We start from the raw sequence: 13,730 nt of genomic DNA, 5'->3' as shown, positions 1-13,730 counted from the left end.
AAAACCCTTTTCAATCATTTTTCATTTTCATGTTAACATGAGCAATTCAAAATTGTATATTAATTTGATTATTTCCTTTAATGAATTTGGCAAAGTGCAGAAAGGGCCAAATTGTTGTAAAGTACATGTTTTGCAAGCCTGGTTACATTTTAAAGAAGTATACCATAAATCTTGATTGAAGGATTTGCGACTGTCTCTTCTGAGTTCTCCACGAACATTCAGGGTTTTCTTTGCTATACTTTTTGAATGAATTTATATCACTTTTTTTCTATTAATGTCAGCATGTTTTTAAGTTCCACTTTTGCCAGGGGTAGAGTCTTATTTTGCTTGAGGCTTACTTGACCATTTTTATTAGCAGCAGCTGTTATATTATCTGTGATTAGATTTCACCTGCATCAATTCATTTTTCTCACCATCCACAGTTCAAAGTAAGTAAATAAACTTAAAACCAGCATAAGGGACAACTAAGGGCACAGAGGACAAAATAAATTCAGCACCTAAGTAATAACCCACAGCAAAATAAAATACTATTTTTTTTAATTTCAGCATATTAAGTGGAAAATACAAGAAAATATGCAGCCATATATTTTGGATAAAACTAGCAGGCTATAAAGTAGAGCAAAACAGGCTTCCCCTGCAAGGTAATTAGCATTATGCAAAGAGAGAACAAGATATTAAGACTTGACATTCTAGATTTAGGGTCTCCACCACTCCCTTCTAAGTAGAATTTTCTTCAACTGAGAACAAGTTTTCCTTAGAAACAATGCCACACATGATGGCTTGATGTATAAGTCAACCCAGGGAAGCTAATTTAATCTATAATGTGATTTTGGGGACAATACTGTACCAGAGCATCGTGTATCTGGACAATCATACACAAACAATGATTATGAAAAAGATGCTTTTTCAGATGAGTTCATTACAAATTAGAGTAATGAACAAACAATATACTATGACAGAGTTAAAAGGCAGAAACAAGGGGCGCGTGGGTGGCACAGTTGGTTAAGCGGCAGCACTCTTGATTTTGGCTCAGGTCATGAACTCGGGGTCGTGAGATCAAGACTTGAATTGGGCTCTGCACTCAGTGTAGAGTCTGCTTGAGATTCTCTCTCTCCCTCTCCCCTGCTCGTCCTTGTTTGCACCCTCTCTCTCTAAAAGAAATAAATCTTTAAAAAAAAGGCAGAAACAAAAAACTGAAAGAGCCTACACCAAATCAAATAGAAATCATATGATCTCTCAGAATATGAGACAATAACAGCCTGAAATAAATGACAAAGATAGTTACTTTCAGAGTCACCTCGAGAAAGCTTTTGTTCCGTCTGCCATCCCAACTAAAATAGAGCCCACAAGATGGCATTTGGCCCACACTTTCATATCACCCTATGCATAATTCTATCATCAAATTACTGTTGTTTTACTTGTGTGTTTCTCCCACTGTATTATGACCTAATTGAGAAAAAGAGACCAAATCTTCCTAATTTCTAACACACAGTAGATGCTCAAAACACCCTGAGAAACTGAGTCATCTCTACGTTTCAAAAAAAAGCAGGTTTAAGTAGATTTACAATTCATAAGCTCTCTGGTTTTACATTTTACACTTGATGGTTTGCCAAGTTGATTTCAGGACCGAATTCATTAACATATGTGTGACTGCCCTATGCCTGTCCCTTCCCTCCCTCTACTACCCACCCCCCCAGCACACTCTGGGGAGACTAAGTTTCTATCCCACAGGTTCCCTGGTTTGAGAGCCTAAATCAATCTACATTACAAAAAAGGAGAAAGTAAAAGCAAGGGGGTTCAGGCTGGGAAAGAACAGTGAGGAGAAAAAAGTGCTTTTGAGAACTGCTGCTGTGGGTTGTGACTTAGTCTTACCGACCTTTCCCTAGAAGCGCAATTCAAGTATTGGAATGCCTTTTTAAAAAAACAATTTTTTGCTGACTGGACTGTGCTGCTTTAGGAACTCTGCAAAGTTTGGTCCCTGTGAGTTGCTGGTTTTTTAAACCTTACATTGGAGGAGGTAAATATCTAGGATTTGGGACTTAAACTGCAGCATTTGGCTGCATCTCAGAAGCTTTGCCTCACATTGAGCCAAGAATTTTCATCAACCATGACCATCTGATTTTGGGGGAATATGCTACAAATAATAAAATTTTAACAGGTAGGGGACAATCAGTGTAGGTCTGAGAATATAGCCACAAAATCAATGCTGAGATCAGAATTCCAATTTCTTTTGTGAATGCATGGGTTCAGAAGTGCCTGTGTACTCAGAAGAAGATGCTTAAATGAAACTGTATGGATTTGTGAAACGAAAGTTACTTTACCTTAATAATAATAATAATAATAATAATGTAGTATATGGCAACAATAATATTTAACATTTAGTAAGTGCTTTCTTTGGGCCAAGCTCTACTTTGAGGACTTTACAGACATCATTTTATTTAATCCCCTCGATAATTCTTTGACTTAGGCAATGGAACTATGTCCCATTTCACAATAAGTAAACTAAGGCACAGGGAGGTTAAGTATTGGGTCCGTAGTTAAGCATCAATCAAGTGTGGGAGCTTGGATTCAAACCTGGGAAGTCTGGCTCCAAAACGTTCACTCTTCCCCACCATACTGTGCTATCATTATTTCCTAAGAAGCCAGCATCCCTTCTAGGTAGCCAGCAAAGGTCAATGTCAGACTGGATGGGATCAGCTGAATGCTATTTCCCTGCACCTGCAGTGAAAAAAACAAACAAACAAACAAACAAAAACCAGATCCTCCAAGGGGTCTGAATGCTATTGTGGGGCTTGCAAATAAGCAGTCTTCGGACTGCCTTCAGCTAGAAAATAAAGACATATAAGTAGCATGTGCTATGGACCGGAGCAGTGTCTTTAGGTTGTGTTTGGCACATGCCAGCGGCTAAAACACTCTGGGGTACAAATCTGCAGGGTACATCATAGCACACCATCCACGTCCAGACATCATCCATGACTTCCTCTTTGTAGAGGATGGCCTCACTGTTCCTGAGTAGGTGCACTGCAATGTGTGCAGAGCCTGAGACTTACGTCAAGTCCTAAAGAAATACGTCAGATGAAAAGGGTAATGGGCTCCACTTTCACGTTCCAACTGGCATATCTGTGAGAGTGGGCTGTTTGCCAAAGGACGTTAAACTAAGCCTTGGAGAAGGAGAAAGAGCTCAACCAGATTCATCCAGTAGAGAATTAGGATCAAAATTCATTAAAACTGGATTCCTCAACTTCTGTTGGTAAAACTGATCAGGACACAGTGAAAGTTGGTGCACCCAGGCCAGGACTCACTCTCTCATGAGACTGAAACCTTAAGGCTACCTTTCAGCAATTGATTCAAGCTTCACAAGTATAAATTAATAAAAGAACAACCTGAGTTACGTGATCACCTATTTTCTTTAAAAACGGCAAGTGCCACCTTATTTGTCTCAACATGAGTCATCTAAGGAAATATAGACTAAAGTATCAATGAGTAAGCCTTTTTTAATTTGTTTTAAAGATTTTATTTATTTATTTGAGAGAGAGAGAATGAGAGATAGAGAGCACGAGAGGGAAGAGGGTCAGAGGGAGAAGCAGACTCCCCGCCGAGCAGGGAGCCCGAGGCGAGACTCGATCCCGGGACTCCAGGATCATGACCTGAGCCGAAGGCAGTCGCCCAACCAACTGAGCCACCCAGGCACCCAAGACTTTTTTTTTTTTTAAGTCGAAACTTGCTGTTATGTAACTGAGCTAAAACAAATTTTTAGAATTAGAATAGGCCATGCATGCCTCTGAGGAAATCTAGTCAGCTAGCCTGACAGTGTTCATATACAGAGATATTTACTCTTTAGTCAAGTTTTTCTCTGATTAATGTGGTCTTTTTTTTTTTGATTGATGTTATTTTATTTGATGGGTAGCCTTGTGAGTAAATGATGAAAAAAATGAAAGCTACAATACATAGCAATGCAAGCCAGCACTACAGAAAGAAAAGAGCTAATTTTAAAAAGGATTATTATTCACAAAGTCAGGAGCAATTTTAAAGAAGCACTTAATATGACAACTGAAATAATGAACAGCGCTGGAGTGCTGGTTGTTCTGAGGCTGGCACACTTAGCTAAGTAGGGAATGCGTATGCAGAACCAGGAGACTGATTGAGGGAGAACGATTCTCCCATCTCATGAGAACAGATTAAAAGCATACTCATTTTGAAGAACTAAAGCAAATAATGATATCTTGGTCAACTCTATGTGTTAGAAAAACAAAGCCAAGGGAGAGATGGGTTAATGAATGAAAATTAGAAATATGAACTCTGCAGTACCTGGGACATTCATACCAGTGCTGGGTTAATTTATTAAAACTTGCACCCACTGGGAAACGTAAAGAAAATCAAAACATTATCTGTGCATTATCCTGTACTTTTTGCCCTGGGGAGCAACATCTTTACTTATTTAGAGATCAACCCAGCACTTTTTACTGCAGACCACAAATTGCTTTACAAACTTTCATGTTGATTTTAACTGGATTGCCAGATTTGCCTCACAGCTTGAAGCAAATCACATCCTATACTATCTGATAAACAGAGTGGTTTTTAAATGGTGCATGTTCCATTTAAGGGAAGTGTAGAATTGCTTCAGAAACCGTCTGGCCCATCCGTAAATTCTGTGAACACTTTTACTCAAAAGTAACCCTGGCACCAAAATGTCCTGGGAAAATAGTCCTTCAGGAGTGAGTGTATTAGCTCAAGATATTAAACTGTCATAGTACAGAAATTGAATATATTTTTAAAAGTCAATTTTACATTTGAGGTCTACTGGGTACATATTTTTATTTAAAAAGTTCTACTTTTTCACAAAAAAGGTGAGACTCTATCTCTAAATCTAGGATGCTTTTTCTCTCTGTAGTAGGGAAAAAATAAATTCCATACAGTTTTTTTTTTTTGATAACTTACAAAAGAATACTAGTTCACATACACAAGAACCTTCATCTAAAAGAAGGTTTTAAAGGAAAATGCTTATGTCCGATTTACAGCTTCCTGAAAAATAAAGTTATTAAGAACAAATGTGTTTGTTCTGAACACCCAGATTTAGCTCTCTAGGTGAAATCACAGCATTTTGGTAAACCGGTGGACCAAAGACAATGGCTACTAGAGCATGTTTCTCTGTGCTAGGAAAGGGAGAGCCATTGTACTTTAAAATTTATTGTTTCTATTCTGTAAAGAAACACTGAAAAATAGTTCTTGTCAGAAGTTAAAATTATTGCAGTATTAAAAGAAAAAGGTCTGTAATATATTTTTATTTGAACTAGAATTAAAAATAGTAATATTGACTAGAGCCGTAAGTTTATGCATTTACACTTCATTCTCAGAATGAAAACTTATTCTTGTTCCTATGCACAAATAACAACATGAGTTTGGAAAATTACTCAAAGACTCTATTAGAAGGCCTGTTGAAAAATTAGACTTTATTTCCCAAGAACTAAAAAGACCTAGTAATGAAAAAATATATATATTAAAGGTAGAGTGGATATAACATTTCTTTTCTTTGACACATGAGTGGTTGGATATTATAAAATTGTTATATTGGAGTCTATATCCTCTGAGGGGATACATGTTTATGCACATATACATCCCCTCGGAAGTGGGTTGTTCCTTAGCCTTAAGTTCATTAGCCTTACGTCTATGCTTCACACTTTTTATTTAGAAAGTTTTGCCTCTCGAGAGAGCACACCAAATCTGTAAGTGAAGTGGCTGCTACAATTGATATATAAGAGCTGTGCATCAGCTCCTGTCTCCAAGGAAAAGACCAGCGTGGGAAATAATTTATAGTAATAAAGTACCTTGCGCTCCTTTTTCCACCATTTCCTTCCCGCCCCCTCCTCAGACTTGTCCCAATAGGAAGAGGAAAAAACTAAGTATCTACTATGTGCTACATACCATGCTAGGCACTGCATCAGTTTAATTACAATATATCTCAAACTGTTTCAACATTTTGTGGCTAATAAGCAGTAAGTGATGCTTGAAAAGAAAAAAAAAAAAGTCCAATATGTTTCTTGCCTGACACACAGCTTTCCTTTTAAATGTCTACGATTGTTTTGAATGACAACATATAATTTAATACTCTTGAAGTAACTTGTTCTCTGTTGTGTTTGCTCTGATTGCCTGAAAGAAAAATACATGTATTTTAAATGTCTTCCTTTAATTAAATATAGTCTATGAGGGATAATTTCTTATTAAGGTATATCAGTCTTACATCAAACATATTTTTGATCTCAGCTTTTTTTTTTTTTTTCCCTTCTCTCCACCAGTCCAGGAAAGACTGTTTCTGAAACCACAGGGGCTGTTCACCATTTTCAAACACAGTGCCCTGACACACTTTTGTGTCCTATTTCAGCTACTATGGTGCCCTCTTCCTAAAAGGGAGGGCCCTTCTCTGTGTTTTCCTTGGGGACGGAACCCCAGGCAGGATCTGCGTCTTAGTGGTTTTCGCAGCTCCCGCAACATCTGTCCGGGACAGTATCTGGGTTAAAACAGTTCTTGGTTGTTTAGTCTGGTTATATTATGTTGCAAATTCCCCCATTTCCCGTAGGGCTTTCAGAGAGCTAAAAAATGATAAAGGAACCTCAAAATAAATGTCTAACCCTGTTTTCATAAAAATAGCAAATCTTCTGTTAGGAAATCACTTCGGCAGGAGGGTAGGTTGAAGACGATACAAAGCAGGTTCACTTTTTCTCTCTTCAAGGAAATTAGTTAATGGTAAGTATAAAATGCTCTTTTATTTATTTATTTATTTTTTTAAAAGAATCTATTTATTTATTTGATATAGAGAGAGAGACAGAGCAGAAGCAGGGGGAGTGGGAGGGAGAGAAGCATGCTCCCCGTGGAGCAGGGAGCCCAACGAGGGCTCAATCCCGGGACCCTGGGATCATGACCTGAGCCGAAGGCAGCCGTTTAACCAACTCAGCCACCCCCGTGCCCCCAGAATGCTCTCTTTTAAAGTGCTGTCTTGATGGAAAAGTTACTGGAGTTTTCTGTTCATAGGCTAGGTCAAAATGAATTGTAAGAACTCTAGCATTGATTTCCTTTTGTGCTTTACTGAAAGTAGCTTTTGTTAAACGAAGTATCACATGAGTTTTAGCTAAAATTATGCCTGAGCATGAGTTACGTCTGACTCACCCTGATAGAACTGTTCATACATCTCTTCTTCAACTTTGTGTTGGACTGGTAACTCAGAGACCATAACTGAAAAATCTGGGATGCCTTCCTGCTACAGACCGAATTGTGTCCCCCCCCCGCCCCAAATTCCTATGTTGAACTCCTAACCACCCCTATCATGGTATTTGGGGACTAGACTTTCAAAGACAATTCTGTAGAGAAGCCACGAGGATGGCATCCTCATGATGGGATTAGTGACCTTATACAAAGAGACGCTGAGAGTTTTTTTGCTTTCTCTCTCCGCCATGTGAGGACACAGTGAGAAAGCTTTCATCTTCAGGGCAGGGAGAGAGCTTGCACCCAGGGAATGAATCTGCCAGCACCTTGATCTTAGTATTCCCAGCCTCTAGAACCATGAGAAATAACCTCTTTTGTTTAAGCCACCCAGTCTGCCGTACTTTGTTAGAGCAGCCTGAGCAGACAGAGACACTTCCCAACTGGTAAGTTTGCAAGAAGCAATGTAGTTGCAGATCGCTCCTGAACTAAATTGGAAGCTAAGTTCCTACATGTAGACTGAGTTTCAGCTTCATAGCACAAAGCAATCTCAAGATCTGTCTTCAAGGCTGGGATACCCGGCTCTCCTCCACAGGTAGTGGCTTCCCTTTGGATTCATCAAGTTATTTTACTCACTGGTTCTAGGAAAGCCTGTGAGGACCATCCAAAGGTAAAAATAGATAACTCTTTCTTCAGTTAACACTTTTCCATCATTTTCAGAGTCAAGGAAGATTCAAAATCTAAGCCTAAAAAGCCGAAGTTAGGGCTCTTACCTCGTGGGGCTAAAGTGAGATTTTCTGACAACCTCAGGGGGCAAAATCCTTCAGGAAGTGCGGGTCTGTGAGGGTTTCATCAAAATCTGACACTGTCTGGTTTACAGCATCTGCAAAACCACTGTCTTTCACAGTTCTGGGGAACAATGAAGATGGGGCAAACTGTCAGGCATCTATAGGAAAGATTAAAACTCATGCAAATGACCAGAAAATTTTCTCCTTTGAATCCCAGCCACGAGGGTCAAGAAATCATCATTTTCTTATACAATTCTATAAAAAACAGTGAAGTAAAAAAAAAATTTCCACTTAAAGTTGCAGAAATAAAACAACAGCAGATATATTCACAGTTTGGTTAGAAACCACTCAGTTCTGTCAACAATGTTCACATCATTTAGATCAAGTTCCTCGGATAAATTAGCAGTTTTCGTATGTCTAGTTTACATGGGCTCAATTATAGGTGTGGTGAAATTGGGGTCAAAGACATGGCAGAGGTTCAGATCTGGTTTTGATTACCAAGGTTTGTAGAATATGTTTTTGTGTTTAACTCTTATTGTAACTTTGCCAGTGAGTGTTTGCCTAACCTCTGCCTCACGAACATCAAGTTTCAATTCCCTAACATACTTCTGTGCTTTTAATTTGTATCTTCCATCTCCTTGCTAGAGTCCTGCTGTTTCTTCGCTTCCATATGGATGCTTCGGTCACATACCACATCCAGGCAAGAACTCTTCTTGGATCTTTCCAATTAGAGCAAATCTGTAGTATTTAACTTCTAATTGTACAAGTAACACTGATTTGCAATTAGTAACAGACTTCAAAATGAGCTTGTGATCAGTATTGTACATACTATTAATTTCTCCCAATCTATAATTAATTCACAATAGCATTTCGTTAAATGCTAATTATAGGAAATTTGGTCTTTTAGGACCAGAGTTATTACCTTTACAGATATATTCTTTTCTTTGTTAGAGAACTCTCACTATTTTCACCAGAAGTACAATTTAAAGTTAGCATTATGTACATATGAAACTGGATGAAATAATTTCCTGTTGAGTGAATGAGGTCTTAAGCATACAACCCTAATTGTTTATTATGGCTTTCTATATTCAGATCTCTTCTACAGTGGGATATTTAAAAATACAGGTATTGAAAATTGTCAAGGCATAAGTAAAGAAAATTGCTACTTGTTGACTCTAGAAGATATAAAGACATAAAACTCAACCAAATGACAGATTCATAAATGTTTTCTTTTGGGGGGAGATTTCAAGTATCATAAAAATGTTTTTGACAATACGGTATTAACATTAAGGCTTGTTAAAAGAGTGATAAGACAATCACCTCTGTGAGAAATGTAGAGCTAATTATTATTATGTGTCCTAGAGAACGTCAATGCAACCAGGCAACTGATGCAAACATGGTCCTGTTTTTATTCAAGTTGTTTCTTGGCAAAAGGCCATGGTACATTATCCCTGTGGAAAAGAAATTATATATATTTAGATATATAGGACATAGAGGACTCTAGGATTTAGAGTCGGCATTTACTCATAATATCCCCACCCAAAAATATGATGGAAAGAATTGCAGAATATTTCTGATAAAATGATACTTAAACCCTTCCATCCCCACTCATCCATTTTGAATATTTCCCTTGCTGTCTCTGCCAGAGGCCTGAGGGTCCTTGGCCTGTATCTTTGCATTGACATTCTAGGTTGCACTGAGGAAAGCCTTTTTTTTTTTCCTTGGAAATACAGAATTTCCAGAGACTGGAAAATTTTGAGGGTGGGATGGGAGAGGGAACATGGGAGAAAATGAGAGAAAGTTTTGGATTCTTTAGTAATTTATAAATAAATAGTGTCCGAACATCTTTTATTTAGGATCCATATGATATAAATATTTATGAAATATGGAAGACTCTTAAGTACAATCTTAGCTTTTTATCACTTTCTCTTAAAGAAACAACTATCTTCTCATAAAAAAAGTAAATGAGGGCGCCTGGGTGGCTCAGTCGCTAAGGGTCTGCCTTCGGCTCAGGTCATGATTGCAGGGTCCTGGGATCGAGCCCCGCCTCGGGCTCCCTGCTCAGTGGGAAGCCTGCTTCTCCCTCTCCCACTCCCCCTGCTTGTGTTCCCTCTCTCCCTATGTCTCTCTCTGTCAAATAAAGAAATAAAAAATCTTAAAAATAAATGAAAATATTTGTCATGATATTCTGGAGGTGCTTAAGAGAAACAAGAATGTACCTAAAGACTTACAGAGAGAAAGGAAGGATTTATAGTTCAGAGACACATAAAGCAGTCCGGAGCGTTAAAATAATAGATCTTGAGGGCCTTATGCTAAGTGAAATAAGTCAGACAGAGAAAGACAAACCTGTGCGATCTCACACGTGCAATTAAAAAAAAAAAACAAAAAACAAAAAACATGCTCAGAGAAAGAGAGGAGACTTGCAGTTACCAGAGCAGAAGAAAGGTCAAGAGGTCCAAACTTCCAGTTATAAGATAAATAAGTACTAGCAACGTAAGGTACAATGTGGTCACAATAGCTAACACCTGCTACATGATATACACAGAAGTTGTTAAGAGGGTGCATCTTAAGAGTTTTCATCAAGACATTTTTTCCCTTTTTTCTTTCTTTTTATACTATCTGCATGAGAAGATGGATGTTAGCTAAATTGATTGATTTACACATAATGCAAAATAATTACCACAAACCATCATGCTGTACAGCGTAACCTTAACGGTGATGTATGTCAATTATTTCTCAATGAAACTGGAAGAAAAGAGTGCTAAGTGTGTATATAATATATATTATATACACACACACTACTAAAGTGAGGAAGCAGAAAGCCTTCAGAGATGAAGGTTTTTTGTAGGTCTGAGGGAAATATGCATAATTAGCAGCAAGTGATTTATATGACAAACTCTTTAGACATAGCCTACCTGACAGCATCATATTTTACAAATTTTTTTAGTCATTTGTTTGCTTGTTTTGAAGATGCACTTAGTTAAAAAGCAATCTCGGTTTTAAAATGACATAAGGATGTGATTTATATGGTGATACACTGATAAATCTTTAATATTTCCTTTTGCTGTTTTCCAAATCTTCTGTTAAAAATCTAAATTTCTTATGGCATATAAAAATTTGATGTCCACACTATCTTTACAATGCTATAAGGTAAAGATATTTTTATTATCAAAACAATCACACTGAAAGGATTATCATTTTATATCTTTTTTGAGATGTGGCTCTCAATATTTTCCTTCCTTTGAACTAAGATTTCAGAATTTTTACCTCCGGACTAAAAAACAAATGGAAAAATTTTTACATTATTTTCATAACTGAACATGTCTAGAGAATAAAGTAGTTTACTTTTTCATGAATTGTTAGCATTTTTCAACTATGCCAAATATCATATTATTTATACTCTCTAAACACCTACAGATTCTCTCTGAATAGGCTGCATCTTCCCTATCCCATAGTTAGAGATGGACATTTTCAAATACTAAAAATGTCTCTACATTTTTGCAACATTACCACAAACATTGTAGAGTAAAGGAATCCAAATTTATTATCTTACTGTTGTGGAGATCAGAAATCTAAGTGGGCACTCAGAGCTGCGTTCCTTCTGGAAGCTCAAAAACAGTGCATTTCCTCACTTCTTCCAGCTTCCAGAGGCTGCCACGTCACTTGGCTCCTGGCCTTGAATCACTGCAGTCTCTGCTTCCATCATTCCGTTTTCTTCTCTGCCTCCCTTGCTTCCCTCTTCCCTTGTGATTACATTGGGCCCACTCTGATGATCCAGCATAATTTCCCATTTCAAGATCCTTAACATAATCACATCTGCAAAGTCCTTCTGGTCATGCAAGACATGTTTAATGATTCTGGGGATCAGGACATGGACATCTTTGGGGGGGATTATAATTCTACCTGCCGCAATTGCCTAGTCCTCAGTGTCTACTTGAGATGTTCGGAGCAAAAGCTAGAATGCTTTTAAACTACTTTTGATTATGTTCCCAAAATCTTTAAAAAACACCTTGAATATAGAACAGTGTTTTCACATTGCCTAGATATGAACTGCATAATTTTTTTCAACATCTTAGTTAATATGGCTCAATTAAGCTATATGTGGCACTTAAGTGACATACATGGGACGTAACAGTACTTACTGTGCATCCAGGAGTTGCTTCCTGCAATAGGATAGAGGTTGTCCAGTCCTTGTTAATGACTAGAATTCACTAGAGCCATGTGAATTTCTTAGCTCCCTGATGGTGATCATATGCATGGTTGTCAACTCCTTAAGCATCTGTAACAGTATCTGGTAGCCACTTGAGGATTGCTTGAACGAGCATATTTTCAATTCCTTCTCATCCCCCAAATAGTCTGTATCCTAAAAGGATATTAAAGAAGAAACATCAAATTCAAATTTGATAATAAATTCAAATTTCTCATTCCTTTCCAGTTAAAATTTGCTGATATAAAAAAAAACTAGCTACTTACGATTTACCTACTATGAATTAGTTTCATGTACACACACACACACACACACACACTACCACAAAGTAAACATAAACGGGCATTCTGTAAGCTACCATCTCCAAGGAAAAAAAATGGGAACAAAAATTTTATTTTCCTGTGCAGCTTTTCTTGAGATGTAGCCATATGCCTTATGCCTTTATTTTCCTAATTTCTTAAGTTCCTTTGAGAATAGGCTGTATAATCTAAAAGAGTGTGTGTACATACATATATATTTATATGTGTATGTGTCCGTGTATATATATATACACGGACACATACACGTCTCTCCTTTTGAGTGCCTAGGATGCTGGAGGAACTTTTTATTTTTATTTATTTTTAAAGATTTATTTATTTGAGAGAGAGAGAGCACACAGATGGAGAGAGAGAGGGAGAAGCAGGCTTCCCGCTGAGCAGGGAGCCCGATGCGGGGCTCGATCCCAGGACCCTGGGATCATGACCTGAGCTGAAGGCAGACGCTTAACTGACTGAGCCACCCAGGCGCCCCAGCTGGAGGAACTTTTAAATTATTTTATCTATGAGATAAAAGATAGTTTCATATCTTGGCAGCCAAAAGATTATCTCCTGACCTTCAGTCTGCTCTCAGAACATTTCAACAATCTCAGTCAGCCTGAACTATCACCACTTTTAGTCTGAACATTCTCTTATTGTCCTCCTGAATACATATAACCTCCCTCTTTACTTCTCCCTTAAGGAATTGAGATTATTTTTCAGCTTACTTTTATCAATGAGATATTGCAGATTTAAGATTAAACATGATATTCAGTTTCTCCAGTTGAAAAGTTATTACCACTGTACATGACTATGCTAAATTCTTGAAACCCTAGAGAATCCTGCTTCAACATTGAATTAGATTGATGATGTAGGATTGTAGTTATATATTATTAAATAATAAAACGGATTTTTTTCAAGCTTAGGACATTTCACTTAAAAATAAAATATGTATTATGGCAAGTGATATAGATTCACTCTACATCCTCCTGTGTTTGTTGGAATCGGTATAACATGAGGAGGGGTGATGACAGAAAGGGAAAATGGGGCCTGGGTGGCTCAGTTGGCTGAGCAGCCGACTCTTGATCTCAGCTCAGGTCATGATCTCAGGGTCATGGGATCAAGCCCCATATGGGGCGCCGTGCTCAGCACAGAATTTGCTTGTCTCTCTCCCTCTGCTCCTCTCCTTACTCAGATGCACTCTATCTCAAATAAAATTTTAAAAAATTTTAAAATAAAAGAAAAAGA

At 37.7% G+C, this 13,730-nt stretch overlaps 1 long non-coding RNA gene across 1 annotated transcript in view; it reads right to left on the bottom strand.

Moving 5' to 3' along the window:
* Positions 1-5,939: 5,939 nt before the first annotated feature.
* The window catches only part of LOC113925646, a 51,379-nt gene continuing 43,588 nt past the window's right edge, over positions 5,940-13,730 (bottom strand). The window contains exons 2-5 of the long non-coding RNA XR_003521013.1: positions 12,125-12,345; positions 9,303-9,433; positions 7,968-8,103; positions 5,940-6,147 (exon numbers count right to left, since the gene is read on the bottom strand). This is a non-coding gene — a long non-coding RNA (uncharacterized LOC113925646). The remainder of the gene's footprint in view (positions 6,148-7,967; positions 8,104-9,302; positions 9,434-12,124; positions 12,346-13,730) is intronic.

Source organism: Zalophus californianus, chromosome 2, assembly GCF_009762305.2.
Source record: "Zalophus californianus isolate mZalCal1 chromosome 2, mZalCal1.pri.v2, whole genome shotgun sequence".
In the NCBI taxonomy this organism is placed as follows: domain Eukaryota; kingdom Metazoa; phylum Chordata; class Mammalia; order Carnivora; family Otariidae; genus Zalophus; species Zalophus californianus.
The sequence above is the reverse complement of the archived record's forward strand: the minus strand, read 5'-3'. Positions and strand labels throughout refer to the sequence as shown.